The following is an 18,359-nucleotide window of genomic DNA, read 5'->3' on the forward strand; positions in this document are numbered from 1 at the left end:
ACAAACAGTATGGTGTAAACAGTTGAAATAAAGTCATGCCATCTTTAGGATCAATTTGTTAAGTCCAAAGCAAAGAATAACATCAAAAATCAATGGACCAGAACCAAACTCACACTTTACCTGTAAGTCACGTAGGTAGACAAACATACCAAATATCAACTCAATATCTGAAAGTGTTGCATAAAAAACATCTGGAAAACGATTATTTTAGGGAAATTTTTAATGTCATATGTCCAAGGCCCATAACTTCTGGTGGTCAGGGGGGGGGGGGGGGCATAAAAAGCTTCATTAAGCAACACATCTCTTTATTACAAATTGTAACTTTTTTATTACAAAGTGATAACTATTTATAATCATTTTTAGTTCTTTTGAAGTTAACCATCAAACTGTTTTACTTACTAGCTATGGAAACTGTATGCATGTGAGAAAGTTTGCAGATAGACTCTCAATAATAATACACGATATTGATATTTCAGTTTTTTGACAAATCTTACATAATTAAACCAAGTAGAAAAGCCTCACACTGAAAATCTATTCCCAAGGTCAACATTAGAAACCAGTTGCCAACTGGATGTCAACAAAGATCTGCCTCTTCAATATCCGCCTTATCTCATGGCAGACATCTCCCAGTCAGGACAAAACACATCTTGAATGTCTCAACAATCACCCAGCTAATGTTATTAAAGGTTCTACTGCCCTTACTGTCAATTAATCTCAGAGTAAAAGCTGGGGCTGAGGTTTGAAGTGCTATTAATTTGGCAGCCATAAAATTGCTGAAGGTCTGATGCTGCGATTGATGCAGTCTAATGCCTGAATGAACATTCTCTGGGAAAATGGGGCTTAATGCATGTGGTGAAATGTCGTCCCAGTTTAGCCAGTGCAGTCTGCATAGGCTTATCAGAGAAAACATTTACCAATTAGAATGGCATTTTCAGTTAAAAGTGAATCTCTTCAAAGGAAAAAATACCATAAAAGCGAAAAGTGTCGACCCTGATAAGCCTGTGCGGACTGCAGTGGCTAATTTGGGCATTACTTTATGCACATGTGTTCAGCATCGCTCATAAAAGCAGTTTGAAGCTGCAATTGATGCAAGGAATGTGGAGGGAATAATATTAACCTTAAAACAAACAAGAAATGTGTTTAGTGGAAACACTATGTCCCCTTCTGCACCGCTTTGAAGCTATATATTTGACCTTTGACCTTGAAGGATGACCTTGACCTTGACCTTTCACCACTCAAAATGTGCAGCTCCATGAGATACACATGCATGCCAAATATGAAGTGCTATCTTCAATATTGCAAAAGTTTTGGCAAAATGTTAAAGTTGGAGCAAACAAACCAACAGACCAACAGACAGGGCAAAAACAATATGTCCCCCACTATAGTGGTGGGGGACATAAAAATATAAGTAACAAGGCTATTGTCAAGCAATATGGTCCCCTACCGGCTCCAAAATTTGTCAGAAATTCCACCATTTTCAGAATTGTTTTTTTTTTGTTTTTTTTTTGGTTGCTAAGCAACCACAATTTTTGATGTAGGAACAAAATGAAATGACGTGCATAATGTCCATATTGCCATCTATCCATGTTGCAAGTTTCATGAAAAAGAACTTTTAAAGTTATCACAGGATCCAGAAAACCACCATTTTCAGCAGTATTTCTAGTCTATTTGTTGCCATAGCAACCGGAATTTTTGATCTAGGAACAAAATGAAATGAAGTGCATAATGCCCATATTTCCATCTATCCATGTTTCAAGTAAGTTATCGCAGGATCCAGAAAAGTGTGACAGACAGACTCACAGACAGACAGACGGACAGAGCGCAAACCCTAAGTCCCCTCCAGTGAAACCGGTAGGGGACAATAAAAGGACTGGAAACAGTAAAGCTATTCATGTTTTTTTCAGTTCCATCTCTTCTCCACACTCGCTTGGAACCTTTATCACATCACAGGGTCATAACCACTGTCAGTGCTTCCCTGCTCACTGACCACACACATGCCCTGTAGTCCCTAATGTATCCTGACAGCTACACACCCTTGCCAGTGGCTTGTCAGGCAATGCTTGCCCAGCCAGACAGCTTATCAGCAATTACATGCCCAGCCAGGGCTTATCAGCAAGGCTCAGTGGCCAAGTGTAAGGTGTAGAGAATGGTGGTGAGGGGACTGTTATTTACAGGTGATACCAGTAGCCTGTAATCATCCTGATAACTGCCTGCAAAAATTGTTCCAGTAAATTACAGTAACTATCTGCAAGCCCAAAGTGCCAGATGTAATAGAAATAACACCCACTGAAAATGCTTGCCACATGTTCCTGAGTACACAAACTGAGGGCTGACTTCCACAGGTAATCAGAAGCTATAAACATCAATAGAGATTACCTGATAAACAACAATCTTATTATAACAAACAAATATTTTGCATTTCATCTCAGCAATTACAAACTTTGACAAATGAAGAAAAGCTACAATATTTTAAAACCAATAAAATTAATATCCACAATAATTCTTATTTCAATATTTTTTTCAGGAATCTAAAACATAACCAGAGCTCCAGATAAGCATAATTTTATCGTTATTACGATTTGTTTTTAAAGAAAAAAAAAAATAATCAAAACTCATCGTATCAAAACGAATTAAGGCAGACAGATCCGAATTATGACCAGCAGTTTGATCGTACAGAATTTCCGAGTTCTGCGCTGCGAAAGTTAAATGATAACGAGATTTCCGATACCGGATCCGTGAATTAGTTAATTGTAAACAAAAATATTTGCATTTCCGTTTACGCTCTTCTGTTTACAAAATTAAACATGTCGGCTGCAAAGCCTGAACGAGTTCAAAAGAAACTTCATTCTGCGACAGCGCCAAGTACACTTGGTTTCATTTCGTGGCGAGAACAAAGTCCAAAGTCTATTGTTGGCAGTATATTATCTAATATAGTGTCAAAAGCGGTTGATGAGGTGGTATCGACGATCTCCAAACCCAAACATCGCGGTATCACGCAAAAACAGATCTCGGCATGGACAAATGACTTTCCCTGGTTACAGATTGAAGGCTCGGATGCTAATATTCATTTGAAATGTTCTTCTTGTATTAAACACAATGTGGCGAGTAAGGGCTTTTAAATCCAGAAAGGGACCGGTATGCACACAGTAGCTCATGCAAAGGTCAATGGAGTTAAAAGTTCAGTTTGTTATTATATATTTTTCATTGAAAGAAAAAATAACTAATTGAAAATGGTGAACTTTGGAAAGAAACTAATTGCGAAAAAAATCTTGTAGTGAAAACTAATTGACTCGAAACCTTATCTGGAGCTCTGCATAACTATGGTTAAAGTCAAGAGTTTAACTTGATAACAAGAGCTCCGCAGTCGGAGACTTATGCCCACCAAAACAGGGCCTTGACACAGGATTTTTTGCATCACAGTGACCTTGACCTTTGATCTAGTAATCCCAATGTCAATAGGGGTCATCTACTGTCCAAGGCAAATGCACATGCTAAGTATCAAGCAAATCGGTCAATTTGTTGACGAGTTATTGATCGGAAACAATTTTCACACTTATTGTGATAGTGACCATACCCTTTGGCCTAGAGACCCTAATTACAATAGAGGTCATCTACAGTCCACGACAAATGCACATGTGAAGTATCAAGCCAAGCGGTCAATGCATTGATGAGTTATTGATCGGAAACATACTGGTCTACCTACAGACAGACAGTACATACAATATAACCCCTCTTCTTTGAAGGGGGGCATAAAAATATCATGCCAATTCAAACACGGATGAATGATTTCATAAACAAAATAGAAGTTTTTTAAATTGCTTGTTGAAATTAAAAGAAAATGAATGATGTATTGATTTCCTAGCATTGATGCTGCAGTTTTGATTTCCGCCTTATTACTGTATTTTTCTTCAAATTCCTTTGAATGAAAAATACCATAAAAGTGGAAAGTGTCGTCCCTGATAAGCATGTATAACTTTTGCGCACGAATTTTGAAGGCCTGTGCAAACAGTTTGGATCCAGATGAGACGCCACAGAACGTGCTATTCTTTGGAAAAAAAAAATGAAGAAATTGCTCATTTTAGAAATTAAGCAGACAACATTTTAGCAGACAACAAATTTCCCAGCATGCAAAGGGTTAAACTGCGCAGGCTAATCTGAGGCCACTGGCTGCACACCCATGCATTAAACCCCATTTTCTCAGAGGCCATTCTGCACACCCATGCATTAAACCCCATTTTCTCAGAGGCCACTCTGCACACCCATGCATTAAACCCCATTTTCTCAGAGGCCATTCTGCACACCCATGCATTAAACCCCATTTTCTCTGAGGCCATGCTGCACACCCATGCATTAAACCCCATTTTCTCAGAGGCCACTCTGCACACCCATGCATTAAACCCCATTTTCTCAGAGGCCATTCTGCACACCCATGCATTAAACCCCATTTTCTCAGAGGCCACGCTGCACACCCATGCATTAAACCCAATTTTCTCAGAGGCCACTCTGCACACACATGCATTAAACCCCATTTTCTCAGAGGCCACTCTGCACACACATGCATTAAACCCCATTTTCTCAGAGGCCACTCTGCACACGCATGCATTAAATCCCATTTTCTCAGAGCAAGGCTTATTTGTATTCAGTGGTTCAGAGAAAATTTCCAGAATATAGAAATCTGCAACTTTCCTCTAACTAATGATTCCTTGCTTCATGATCCTTATTGTCTATGTAATCTGTGCCAAGATTTCAAACCAAAACAGACAGCTTTCTTGTTGATAAGTAATTGGCTGTTTGAACCTCCAGCTACGGGAGGAATCTCCTGCACACAGGGAGTTATTGGCCATTAATATTTTATAGACCTGCAAATGGTGTTGTTGATAATGATAATTAAATGATGATGTTCCTTGATATTTGGACAATTTTGGTATTGGTGCTTGTTATAATAATTTGAAATGACATGTATTCATTTCGATAATTATTCTGCTGCTGCTGCTGTGTCTGCAAAACCTAAACGCGGACCCTAAGTTCAAGGTCAAGGTCACAGGGGTAAACAATTTTGTGCGTATGGAAAGGCCTTGTCCGTATACACATGGATACCAAATATGAAGGTTATATCTCAAGGAACATAGAAGTTATGAGCATTTTTTTAAACCTAAACGCAAAGTGTGACAGAAAGACGGACAGACAGATGGAGACAGACGGACAGTCCGATCACTATATGCCCCCTTTTCTTCGAAAGTATAAAAAAGTGGCTGCTCCTGCACAGCCTCTCAATGCCCCCCATATTTAAGGAGCAAATCTGCCAAAGGGTATAGCAGATATGGAGAAGACATGGCAGGGTTTAGGACAGACTGACCAACTGACTTACTGACAGAGTAGGGGCATTCCTAAAACCCACATAGCTTGTAACACTTTGGAGCTAGGGATTTATAAACTGGTTGGATGCTACAATGGGCTTAAATTACGCTTTCATGTCATAACAAGCATGACTGACCCCAGGGAAGTGTTTCAATTTGGATTGCGGTGATTTAAGTTACACAAAAGAAAGCTATCAATTATTATGCACACAACAGCAATCCATTAGTCCTGACAGCCTTGTAATAAAAACAGCCAGCCATAAATAATTCACATCCTCCAAGAAACAAGTTAACATACCTCAGATTATCGGGGGAAAGTTTCTCCTCTCACAAATACAGTGCATCGTTTTTGTTGGCAGATATGTTATACAGAGAAAATGATGGCAGGCAATGTAAATAAGAGGTCTGCTAGTAGATTGTGTGTGCCATAATAGATTATGGAATTTTTCAATAGAGCTTTAGGTCCTGGGCAAATTTAGACATTACCTGACCAATGGTTAGTATAACCCATTTATGCCTCGTGGACTCTCCCATCCTTCTAAATTGGATCAATTTATTTCCAAAATTAGGGGTGTCTCGTAAATTTATTTCTATATTTAGAATATTTCTAACAGAAATTCCTTTAAGCAAACAGCGCAGACCCTGATGAGACGCCGCATCATGCGGGACTCATCTGGGTCTATGCTGTTTGCCAAGGCCTTTTTTCTAGATGCTAGGCATAAATGGTTTAAAATACACATTGAAGCAAGAACCATAACCTTGTATCTGCCTCTTACTTTACTAATATAAAATACCTTATTTTGTCATGAATATGCAACACATGACTTCACCTTAAATAGGCCCCTTAATCCATTTTCAGTATTTCACAGCTTGTGCAAAAGTAACAAACGTTTGAACATTCTAGCCATGTAGAACAAATTTACTCGACCCAAAAAAGTGGTACTAACATACCACTTCATTAAAATATTATACCTTTCCACCTTTGTTGAAAGGTAATGTTATCCAAATACAAAATATTTAGCTTTCTTAGCTTCAGAGACGAATGCCACGATCACATTAATATAACAACCTTAAGCAATTCCCTATCATTAGACACAGCAATTTAACTAAGTCATTACACAATAAATTGTTTTGTGGCTTTAGCATTAACTGAATTTGCATCCATCACTTGACACCACTTTCCCTAATATACTTACCACACCTTTATTCCAATTATCTACAACCAGCAACACTTCACAACACAGAATTCCACAGGCTGACTTACACTAAATCCACAAGCCTCCTGTTGAAATTGACTGAAAACTGCCATCAGAATCACAGAAAAGCTTGATAAGCTTCTATGAAACACAGACCATTGATCTATATCCTCCAAGAGCTTGCCAATCATAACAGCTGAGACTCATTTAGCAGAACAAGCAGGGTTGATTTGGAAACAGCAATGAGATAGGGTCATATTGTTCATCCTACTTAGCATAATCACATGGTAAATTATTCACCACCAGGAATCTTTCCTGTTGGTTGGACATTAACCTCCAATTTGTGGAGCCAACACTAGAATAGTAGGAATGGCACCAAAAGAGAAAAAATGCCACATGTCCCGCTAATCAAAGAAAAATACTTCAATGGCTTGTTCAGTTTGAAACTACTGCATATTATAAAGAAATGTCAAGCAGTTAGCGGTTTTACACTCGTCCATCAAAATATGGCCTCACTGAGGGACAGTTGAGTATTGAGTGCAAAATTGTATTACCTTCTCTTGAAATATTAAACAGTGACAAGAGTTTTACACTCGTCTGCCAGAACAGTGGGAGAAAACAGCTTCCTTGGGGAATGCAGGTCCATGATTGATAGTGCATAAGTACATGGACAGAGGACTGAAGTTATTTATACATGTAGGTAATCATTATTGGGGCCTTTTTTTATTGAAAGCATTATAATGAGTCACTTCCCTGAACACTGAAGAATATATTTTAGCCAGCATTTTTTTCAAATATTTCCACATTAAGTCTGTAACTCTTGCCTCAGCTTCCAATTTAAAACAGAGTAAACAAGATGTGTTTGAGAAGCACTATGTTCCCTTCCCCCACCCCGATATCTTTGACCTTGAAGGATGAACTTGACCTTTCACCACTCAAAATGTGCAGCTCCATGAGATACACATGAATGCCAAATATGAAGTTGCTATCTTCAAAATTGCAAAAGTTGTGGCAAATGTTAAAGTTTGACAATTTTGAACCATTTATTTGACCTTTGATCTTGAAGGATGACCTTGACCTTACACCACTCAAATGTGTAGCTCCATGAGATACACATGCATTCCAAATATGAAGTTGCTATCTTCAATATTGCAAAAATTATGGCAAATGTTAAAGTTTGATGATTTTGACCAATATATTTGACCTTTGACCTTGAAGTGTGACCTTGACCTTTCACCACTCAAAATGTTCAGCTCCATGAGATACACATGCATGCCAAATATGAAGTTGCTATCTTCAATATTGCAAGTTATGGCAAATGTTAAAGTTTGACGCAAACCGACAAATCAACAAACCAACCAACAAACAAACCAAAAGACAGGGCAAAAACATTATGATCCCCAGTATATACTGGGGGACATAAAAATGCTCCTTAGATTAAGTTTGATAAATGCTTCCAAAAATGTTATTATAATCTTTTAAATCAGATTTTTCTTCTTCATCGAAAGAGTATGTGTTTCCCTTCTTTCTGTTACATGCAGGCCGAAATAAGTTGAAGTTAAAAACAAGTCATGTACCCCATCTGTAGCAACATTTGTCTACAATGAAAGGCCAGATATTTGCTCACTATGGTGGGCTTAACCTTGACAACCAACATGTTGCAGTTTTTGTTAAAGCATCTCGTATTTTAATTGAAGGCTATAAACTTTGCCTCATAACCAAGGTCACATAATGCAGCATTAGTAACAATATACCAGTAATCATGTAACCACTTTCTATACATTGAATCCATTTAAAAATCCTATAAAGAAAGCATAAATTGGATTGAATAGACAATCATAATACTTCAAACGACATAAGCATAAAGCAGTATTGGCAAAGTCCACCTATTTCTTTATCTGCATGTTTTCAAAGCATTCTATCCTTTAAGTAAATTGGGTTTGAATTAACAGACATGAAAGATTTATTTTAATTTAGATTTATTAATTAACTTTAGTGAGTAGGATTTTTAATTTAGATTTATTTTAAATAGTGTTCATTTCACCTGATATAATATATGAACTTAATAGTCATTAAAACTATGAAATTATATTACAGTAAAAGTGTTATTTATTGACATTTTGACATACATGTATATATATTAATGATATGAAATATATATAGACATACATGTATATATATTAATGATATATACTTATTATAAAGTTTGAAGCCAACAAAAGCTATTTCATATCAAACTCTAATTTCAAACTTTCAATATTTAAATTGTACCAGGAAACAATATATATTTTATAATCCGTTATTATAAAACTTCACCGCGCTGCCCTCTGCATTTAACCCTTTACCACTCAGATACATATTTTGACGCATGTGTAGTCCCTTAAACAGTTACATTAAAGACCTTTATTCCTAAATTTAAGCTTTAACAACAACCATAGCTTCCATTCCCCCCTTGTTGCATGTAACTACACAAACAACAGAATTATAGCAACTATACAAACAACAGCAGCACAATTGATGCCAGCAAAATCTCATCAGTTCTGAAAACAAACCCCCATTCAATCATGCAGTCTTGCCTTTCCTTAATCACTCTTGCCATGCCTTTTCTCCAGAATTTGCAGGCAGAGATGTCTTATTTTGAAACATCTTCGCTCAGTGAATGGATAGCTTAATTTTCTCGAGAATACTGAATTGTCATTACTGCTTAATAGCCTGTGATCATGGATCAACAGAAAAGCTGGTGGTTTGGGAAGGAGACCAGTTGATGTTTTAGGTTTATAATTAAGAACATACTTGGTTTCACTTTAATTTGTTTTTAATTTTTATTATACGGATTATATAAAACTACAGATAACTATGTATGATATTTTAAACTTTGAAGCTTTGCTACAGCTGAAGCTATTTCAGTTGATGGTGATGATGATGTTGTTGTTGTTATTGTGTTATTGTCGCTGCTGATTATTTTGCTGTTGATGGCCATGCTGATGACCATAGTAGTAATGTGATGTTCAAATTGATGAAGATGATGATGATGATGAATTTAATGATATTAATAACAAAACAGCAATACCAACTTCTGCTGTTGTTGCTGCTGCTGATAATATTACTGATCATAATCTATGACCCATATCGCAGGACATAAATGCCGCATTTCCATGACAGTAAACATGCAATCAATGCAATAAAGAAAACAAATCAGTCTTCCCTCCAGACTTAATCCAATAGTGCTCACAGAGGCATTAGACAGCCAGATGAATTACATTGCCACATGCAAAATTCATGAAATATCAATGCTTAACAGAAATTTCTGCTGGGATTGAACATAAAGGCTTATAGATGTTTTATCTTTTTAAAATGCATCCCAAATGCTTGTAAATACATTTGATGAAAACTCATTGAGCTTACAGGCACTGAAGATAATGATTTCTCAGAATAGAATGAGAAGTATCTAGACAAGGTGAATAATTTAGATTAAGCCATGTACTTGTGGTTTTTATTGACAAAATATTTCCTGTTAATTGATCGACCTGTCTACTAGCATCAAACACAAGTGAACTAAGGCAATAAAAATTTCAGAACAAAAACCGTCTTTTAGTATGAGTAAAGAGCAATAGTATGAGTCTTGTTCTTGGAAAAGGGGCCTTAATGCATGTTCATACTGTTGTCCCAGATTAGCTTGTGTAGTCTGGGCCTTAATGCATGTTCATACTGTTGTCCCAGATTAGCCTGTGCAGTCTGGGCCTTAATGCATGTTCATACTGTTGTCCCAGATAAGCGTGTGCAGTCTGGGCCTAAATGCATGTTCATACTGTTGTCCCAGATTAGCGTGTGCAGTCTGGGCCTTAATGCATGTTCATACTGTTGTCCCAGATTAGCGTGTGCAGTCTGGGCCTTAATGCATGTTCATACTGTTGTCCCAGATTAGCCTGTGCAGTCTGGGCCTTAATGCATGTTCATACTGTTGTCCCAGATTAGCCTGTGCAGTCTGAGCCTTAATGCATGTTCATACTGTTGTCCCAGATTAGCGTGTGCAGTCTGGGCCTTAATGCATGTTCATACTGTTGTCCCAGATTAGCGTGTGCAGTCTGGGCCTTAATGCATGTTCATACTGTTGTCCCAGATTAGCCTGTGCAGTCTGGGCCTTAATGCATGTTCATACTGTTGTCCCAGATTAGCCTGTGCAGTCTGGGCCTTAATGCATGTTCATACTGTTGTCCCAGATTAGCGTGTGCAGTCTGGGCCTTAATGCATGTTCATACTGTTGTCCCAGATTAGCGTGTGCAGTCTGGGCCTTAATGCATGTTCATACTGTTGTCCCAGATTAGCGTGTGCAGTCTGGGCCTTAATGCATGTTCATACTGTTGTCCCAGATTAGCCTGTGCAGTCTAGGCCTTAATGCATGTTCATACTGTTGTCCCAGATTAGCCTGTGTAGTCTGGGCCTTAATGCATGTTCATACTGTTGTCCCAGATTAGCTTGTGCAGTCTGGACCTTAATGCATGTTCATACTGTTGTCCCAGATTAGCCTGTGTAGTCTGGGCCTTAATGCATGTTCAAACTGTTGCCCCAGATTAGCCTGTGCAGTCTGGGCCTTAATGCATGTTTATACTGTTGCCCCAGATTAGCGTGTGCAGTCTGGGCCTTCATGCATGTTCATACTGTTGTCCCAGATTAGCGTGTGCAGTCTGGGCCTTAATGCATGTTCATACTGTTGCCCCAGATTAGCCTGTGCAGTCTGGGCCTTAATGCATGTTCATACTGTTGTCCCAGATTAGCGTGTGCAGTCTGGGCCTTAATGCATGTTCATACTGTTGTCCCAGATTAGCCTGTGCAGTCTGGGCCTTAATGCATGTTCATACTGTTGCCCCAGATTAGCCTGTGCAGTCTGGGCCTTAATGCATGTTCATACTGTTGTCCCAGATTAGCGTGTGCAGTCTGGGCCTTAATGCATGTTCATACTGTTGCCCCAGATTAGCCTGTGCAGTCTGGGCCTTAATGCATGTTCATACTGTTGTCCCAGATTAGCCTGTGCAGTCTGGGCCTTAATGCATGTTCATACTGTTGCCTCAGATTAGCCTGTGCAGTCTGGGATGACATGTGACCTTCCACAACAATATATTTTTAGTAAAACAGGAAGCCCCTTCTAAACAACAATCCAGATAAAGCATGAAGTGCCATCTCTAATCAGCCAGTGCAGACTACACAGGCTAATCAGGGACATTACATTAGGCAGATGCATAAAGCCCAATTTTGTCCTAACTAAGGCTCTATTTTACCATTTGTGCCTTACCAAGAGAGATTTAACTGCTATATCCAATCAGAATGACAAAGTGTTGTTCATTGGATTATACACAATGATAATGCAAAAATTGGTTGGATTCCAACATGATTTGACAAATATTTGTGCAATTGTAATTACTGCTTTATTAGTCTAGGTTGCTCTCTCAGTAATGGCACTAGTTTTTGCATTGTTAATTGGATATTTTAGAAATGATAATTTTGATTGTTGTGCATTGATAAGACAAACAGGATCAGGTTAGAAATCTTAATTGCAAAATTAATGTTTATGTTCAAATGTTCGCATTTTCTTTTCAGAGGTAACAAACTATAACACTGTTTCTACGAAGGGCAGTAATTAACAAAGTAAACACTCAGTAACACAATAACTTTCAAATGCAATAACGTATAAAAGGCTTTTTTGCGACAAGATGGATATTTTACAGACACTGTAACTGATTGTCCAAAGTCCATCTGTAAACTGCCTATAACATCCAAATATGGCCATTTTACGAGCGTCTTAATACTTCTAGTAGGTGTCCAGGCCATAATCTGTTCATTTTATTGTCAGGAGACCCTGCGAAGGAGGCCAGTTTTACCATGCGGCCCTAATTTATGAACAATTAGCCCTGTCGTACTGACAACCTTAGTTGTAAATGCTGGGATGACTTTTAACATATAGTTCTCAGTCCAGGTGATTGAAAAGATGTGACATTAATTAGATATCACAGTTATATTCAATTAAACTGTCAAATGCTCATGGGCACATCTGGTTTAACCTTTTACCACTTAGATACATATTTTAACCCTTCACACCTTAGATATGCATTTAACCCTTCACCTCTTTTTTTTAATGTATTTTTAACCTTCACCACTTAGATACGTATTTTAACCCTTCACCACTTAGATATGCATTTAACCCTTCACCACTTTGACACGTATTTAAACCCTTCACCACTTAGATACGTGTTTAACCCTTTACCTCTTAGATATGTATATTAACTTTTTACCACTAAGATACCTTTTTTGATGCATGTGAAGTCCGTAAGAAAGTTCAATTTTATTATACACCTGTCTTACTAGATTCAAATTTAAATTGCTTCATTATTCCAACCCTTAGATACTAATGAGCAGCAAACAGCATAAAACCTGAACAGACTGCGAATTACTCTCAGGCTGTTATGGTTTTATGCTGTTTGCACAAAGCAATTGTCACTTTGCTTCTGGGTGGGAAAGGTTTTTTTGCAACTTTAAAATTAATCAAATTGCAGGGGCATAAAAATAAATGAATTTTATACATAGACCAATTTTTTTCATGAATATTTAAATCTGTTCCAATGTCTTCTGGTATAAAGTGATTAAGTTGTTTGTTTGTTTTTAAGCCTATCAAAATATATTTATTTCCAAAAAGTTGACAAAATGTCAACCAAATGGGTCTTAAAATGAATCTAAGTAGATTTAAATCTTCGCAAATATGATTGCAATAATCACTCGCACACAAATCTGCATGCACAAACTGTTATTTAATGAGGTATAAAGCTTTCTTCTTATCTTTATAATACAAACAAAGGTGATATAATCTACTATATTGAAATGCACAACTTCAGATGAATTACAAACACTGTGAGTCCCTTAGGCTCCAGCATGTGTCTACACCAAAAGAAATGGATATCTGAATCTATAATGACTACCTCCCTTCATAATGATAAGTTACAATCAGGTTTATTGCCAGTGCTTTCATGCCGATTCTCAAAAGATAATCAACAAAACTCTTGAAATTCAAGTTGAATCAAGATTTATATCAGCTATCATGACAAGTGTGATTAAAAATCTACATAACAATTTAATTATCATACACTGAGGCAAACTGATTTCAAAACAACCACTTCAATAACTGTATAAATGAGTGCTTTTAACATGAATTCAGTGTGTTTTTTTTTCACAATTTCAGTCAAACATGTAATGAAATAACAACGGAGGAGCTCGTTACACCACATCACATTATGTGATTTACGTCTGTTCATTGGGAACACCCATGTCCCCAATGGGCCCGGTATCGCTTGATACCCCACACCACAGGATGTGAATTATTCTACTGGTCTGACATATATCTATATATATATATATTGACCTTAACGCAGTTGATACCAACCAAAACCTAGTATATATGCTCCATTTACCCTTTACCACTTAGAAACGTATTTTGCTGCATTTGTAGACCCTTAGAAAGTCAAATTTTATTTAAGAACTTTATTACCGAATTCATGTTTAAAAGGCTTCATTTCCAACCTTAAGATACTGATGAGAAGCAAACAGCATAAAACCTGAACAGACTTCGAGTTACTTGCAGACTGTTCTGGTTTTATGCTGTTTGCCCATAGCCATTTTCCCTTTGCATCTGAGTGGGAAAGGTTAACATGGGTGTTTGTAATCCCTGTAGCCCTGGTATTGTCATGAATCTGAGTTTTCCATAATCTTTTTCCAATATACCATGGATGCAAATTCTTTCCAATTTGTAGTGCAACCAAAGATTTGTATTCATGAAACAAATTCAGATCACAAGCGACACATTTGTTCACATGATTCGACAGTCAAATCCATTATTGTATTCACATCATTTACATTACATTAAATGACATGAACAAACATGTCAAAACTTTGATCTGTCATACATACAGTCTGTCATATTGTGACACTATTTCTTAACATATAAAAGAAGGAATACCACATCGGAAATCATTTGAATTTGCAAAGTTCAATAGACATCTAATGACACATCACATTTAAATTACCTTTGCTTTAAAATAATTAAACCAAATTTGAAAACTATTTCAAAATGATTTAATATTCTACCACATAGGTTGATAACAAATAAATACTATTATTCCCATACATATTTTCCTACTTACACCTGCAATAAATCAATTTTGACACCACATCAACTCTCGTGACAATATCTTCAAGCCAGTCACTTTAAACACCTCACAAGCCAATTAAATCCTCAAGGAGACCAACACCGGTAAACGGAAATAAAACATACACATCTCATATATTTCAAACAATTTTTCACATAAATGCATGTAAATAGTAGATAATTATCCGTTTATTACCATTAAACATCAAACAGACAAACCTTCATGTCAGGCAGCTAAAGTCGTGAAATTCAATCTAAAATCTTTACCTATTTACTCCCGTTTTCTTCCCTTCCTACAAAGAAATTTATACCCCACCACAACAGGTCTATACCACTGCCAATTTTTACACTGCCCAGGTTGACATTATTTATGGATTTATTAACTCTTTAGATGAGAAAACAGCAATAAAATGTTCATTGAAGCCACAAGATTGATCACACAGTTTAAATGTTTCACTCACTTGAATGCATTATCAGAAAAATTTGTTTGCACATTAAATCTGTTATATGGATATCACTGGAAACTTAAATCCAATAACGATCATATACAGGACCTATACAAGAACTGTGCGAATAATCAATGGCAACTCAGATATAATGTTCCCTAACATTAAAGTTGTGTGCAAGTTATCAGTTGCAATCTTCATAACTCATGCAGCCGCTGTATCATGACATCAACTTTATAAAGACAAAAATCCACACATGAACCACGCCCTGCGAAAACGGGTCTTTTGCAAGCAGTGTTATTTTTCACTATTTTGGGAAGGGGGTCGGGTTCATTTGGATTGGGAAAAATTGCGCCTTTTGATTAAAATTGGGAAATACATACACTTAAAAATTGATAATAAAAGTGATTTCTTGACTATATTATATTTCCTAAAATTAACTTATACAGCTGGATTTGGAGATAATTGACATGTTTCGAATAAAAATATTAAAACATTAAAAATAACATTTTTAGAAAACTTTTAATTAGGAAACTTTAGGTCCCATTTTGAAAAGTATATACTTTAAGCCCCCTACTGGACCCAAATTTGAACGAAAAAAAAACACACTGGCATGTGTGTTAAGTGTCGTCTAAGATAAGCCTGTGCAGTCTGCTAATCACTGATGAAATGTTCTTCCTTTAACTTGATTTTTGTTCAGAAGACATTTCCTTTGAACAGCACATTCCATTAAAGAAGAAAGTGTTGTCCCTGATTAGCCTGTGCAGACTGCACAGTCTGGATTAGCAATAATCCAGTGTTGTCCCTCATTAGCCTGTGCAGACTGCACAGGCTAATCTGGGATGACACTTCACACACATGCATTAAACTCCCTTTCACACAGCACGGCTCATATCATTCTTCAAGTAGAACTTTTGTAAATTACATAATCAGTGGAAGCCTGTTTTTATATTCAAAGGTTGGAAGTCAGCAATTTTTTCTTATAAAGAACCCATAAAAAGTACTTTCTTTATTGAGGAAAAAATACAAAATTTCAATATGCTGTCTGAAAAATACCCAAAAAGAATGGAAGTTGGTTAACCCTTTAAGTGCTGGAACGGAATTTCGAAGACCTTTGCAAACAGTTTTGATCAAGATGAGACGCCACAGAACATGGCGTCTCATCAGGATCCAAACTGTTTGCTATTCTGATAGTATTCTTTGAAAAAAAAAGGCTAATTTTAGAAATTCAGCAGACAACATTTTAGCAAACGACAAATTTCCCAGCATGCAAAGGGTTAATAAATTTCATTCAAAAAGAAAATTATCTTCAAGTAAACAAGGGCTGTTTGTAAAACATGCGCGCCCCCAATATGGGCTGTCCGTTGTAGTGGCAGCCATTGTGTGAATACGTTTTTTGTCACTGTGACCTTGACCTTTGACCTAGTGACCTGAAAATCAATAGGGGTCATCTGCGAGTCACGATCAATGTACCTATGAAGTGTCATGATCCTAGGCAAAAGTGTTCTTGAGTTATCATCCTAAAATCATTTTACTATTTCGGGTCACCGTGACCTTGACCTATGACCTTGTGACCTCAAAATCAATAGGGGTCATCTGCGAGTCATGATCAATCTACCTGTGAAGTTTCATGATACTGGAATATGAGTTCTTGAGTTATCATCCGCAAACCATTTTACTATTTTGGGTCACCATGACTTTGACCTTTGACCTAGTAACCTCAAAATCGATAGGGGTCATCTGCGAGTCATGATCAATCTACCCATGAAGTTTCATGATCCTAGGCGTATGCATTCTTGAGTTATCAACCGGAAACCATTTTACTATTTTGGGTCACCGTGGCCTTCACCTTTGACCTAGTGACCTCAAAATCCATAAGGGTCATCTGCGAGTCATGATCAATCTACCTATCAAGTTTCATGATCCTAGGCGTACGCGTTCTTGAATAATCATTCAAAAACCATTTTACTATTTCGGGTCACCGTGACCTTGACCTTTGACCTAGTGACCTCAAAATCAATAGGGGCATCTGCGAGTCATGATCAATGTACCTATGAAGTTTCATGATCCTAGGCCCAAGCGTACTTGAGTTATCGTCTGACAACCACCTGGTGGACGAACCGACAGACCGACCGACCGACATGAGCAAAGCAATATACCCCCTCTTCTTTGAAGGGGGGCATAACAAATAAAATAAGCACTGAAACTGCACATTTCAATCAAAAAGATATCTTAAACAATATTTTTAATGGGTTTGTGCAATGAAGTTCCAAGCAATTAAGAAGACCCATAAATCTCAATCTGAAGGTTTCACAATGCAAATTCTTTTTGTTTCACAATGCATATTCTTCTTGTTTCACAATGAAAATTCTTCTTGTTTCACAATGCATATTCTTCTTGTTTCACAATGCACATTCTTCTTGTTTCACAGTGCATATTCTTCTTGATTCACAATGCAAATTCATCTTGTTTCACAATGCATATTCTTGTTGTTTCACAATGCAAATTCTTCTTGTTTCACAATGCAAATTCTTTTTTCTAAAGTAAAGGAATGGGTAGGTGACCATGGGGCCAGGGCAAAAAATACTCATTAACTGATCAGTACATTATTATAACTTGGAAAATTATCTATTTTCTATGAGGAGGTGACAAAAATTGCTTTTATTTCCAATTAAATCACTAGATCTAGGCCTTTTCCTGACCATTTTTGGATTGAGAATTGATTTGCGAGAAAAGAACAGTGATTTAGGACAAACTATATATAATTCTTAACTCTGTATAATAATTGAAATAACATTGACATATAATTATCATAAATGACTTCTGCAAACAAGAGATGTGTTTGTCAAAAACACAATGCCCTCTAATGCGCCGCTTTTTTTGTACCTTTGACCTTGAAGGATGACATTGACCTTTCACCACTGAGTTACAACATGCATGCCAAATATCAAGTTGCTATGTTAAATATTTCTTATCTTATATCTCTTAGTTCTAGCAAAACAGTACTGTAAGGTTAAAGTTTTGAGACAGAATGACAGACAGGCCAAAAACAATATGCCCCCAATCATTCGATCCGGGGCATAAAAAGTTATTTATGTTTTTTATTGTTTGACCTTTGACCTTGAAGGTTGACCTTGACCTTTCACCACTTAAAATGTGCCGCTCCACA

The 18,359-nt window shown here is 37.0% G+C and overlaps 1 protein-coding gene across 6 annotated transcripts in view; it reads right to left on the reverse strand.

Moving 5' to 3' along the window:
• LOC127880896 (arginine-glutamic acid dipeptide repeats protein-like) overlaps nt 1–18,359 on the reverse strand; it is a 162,078-nt gene that overhangs the window by 106,327 nt on the left and 37,392 nt on the right. Inside the window, exon 1 of one of the 6 annotated variants that reach the window (XM_052428378.1) lies at nt 15,012–15,195. The exons of the other annotated variants lie outside the window; for them this stretch is intronic. The gene's annotated coding sequence lies outside the window, so the exon portion shown is untranslated. Of the gene's footprint in view, nt 1–15,011; nt 15,196–18,359 lie in introns of those variants that run through there. 6 annotated transcript variants of the gene reach the window in all.

This window comes from Dreissena polymorpha, chromosome 5 (genome assembly GCF_020536995.1).
Source record: "Dreissena polymorpha isolate Duluth1 chromosome 5, UMN_Dpol_1.0, whole genome shotgun sequence".
NCBI lineage: Eukaryota > Metazoa > Mollusca > Bivalvia > Myida > Dreissenidae > Dreissena > Dreissena polymorpha.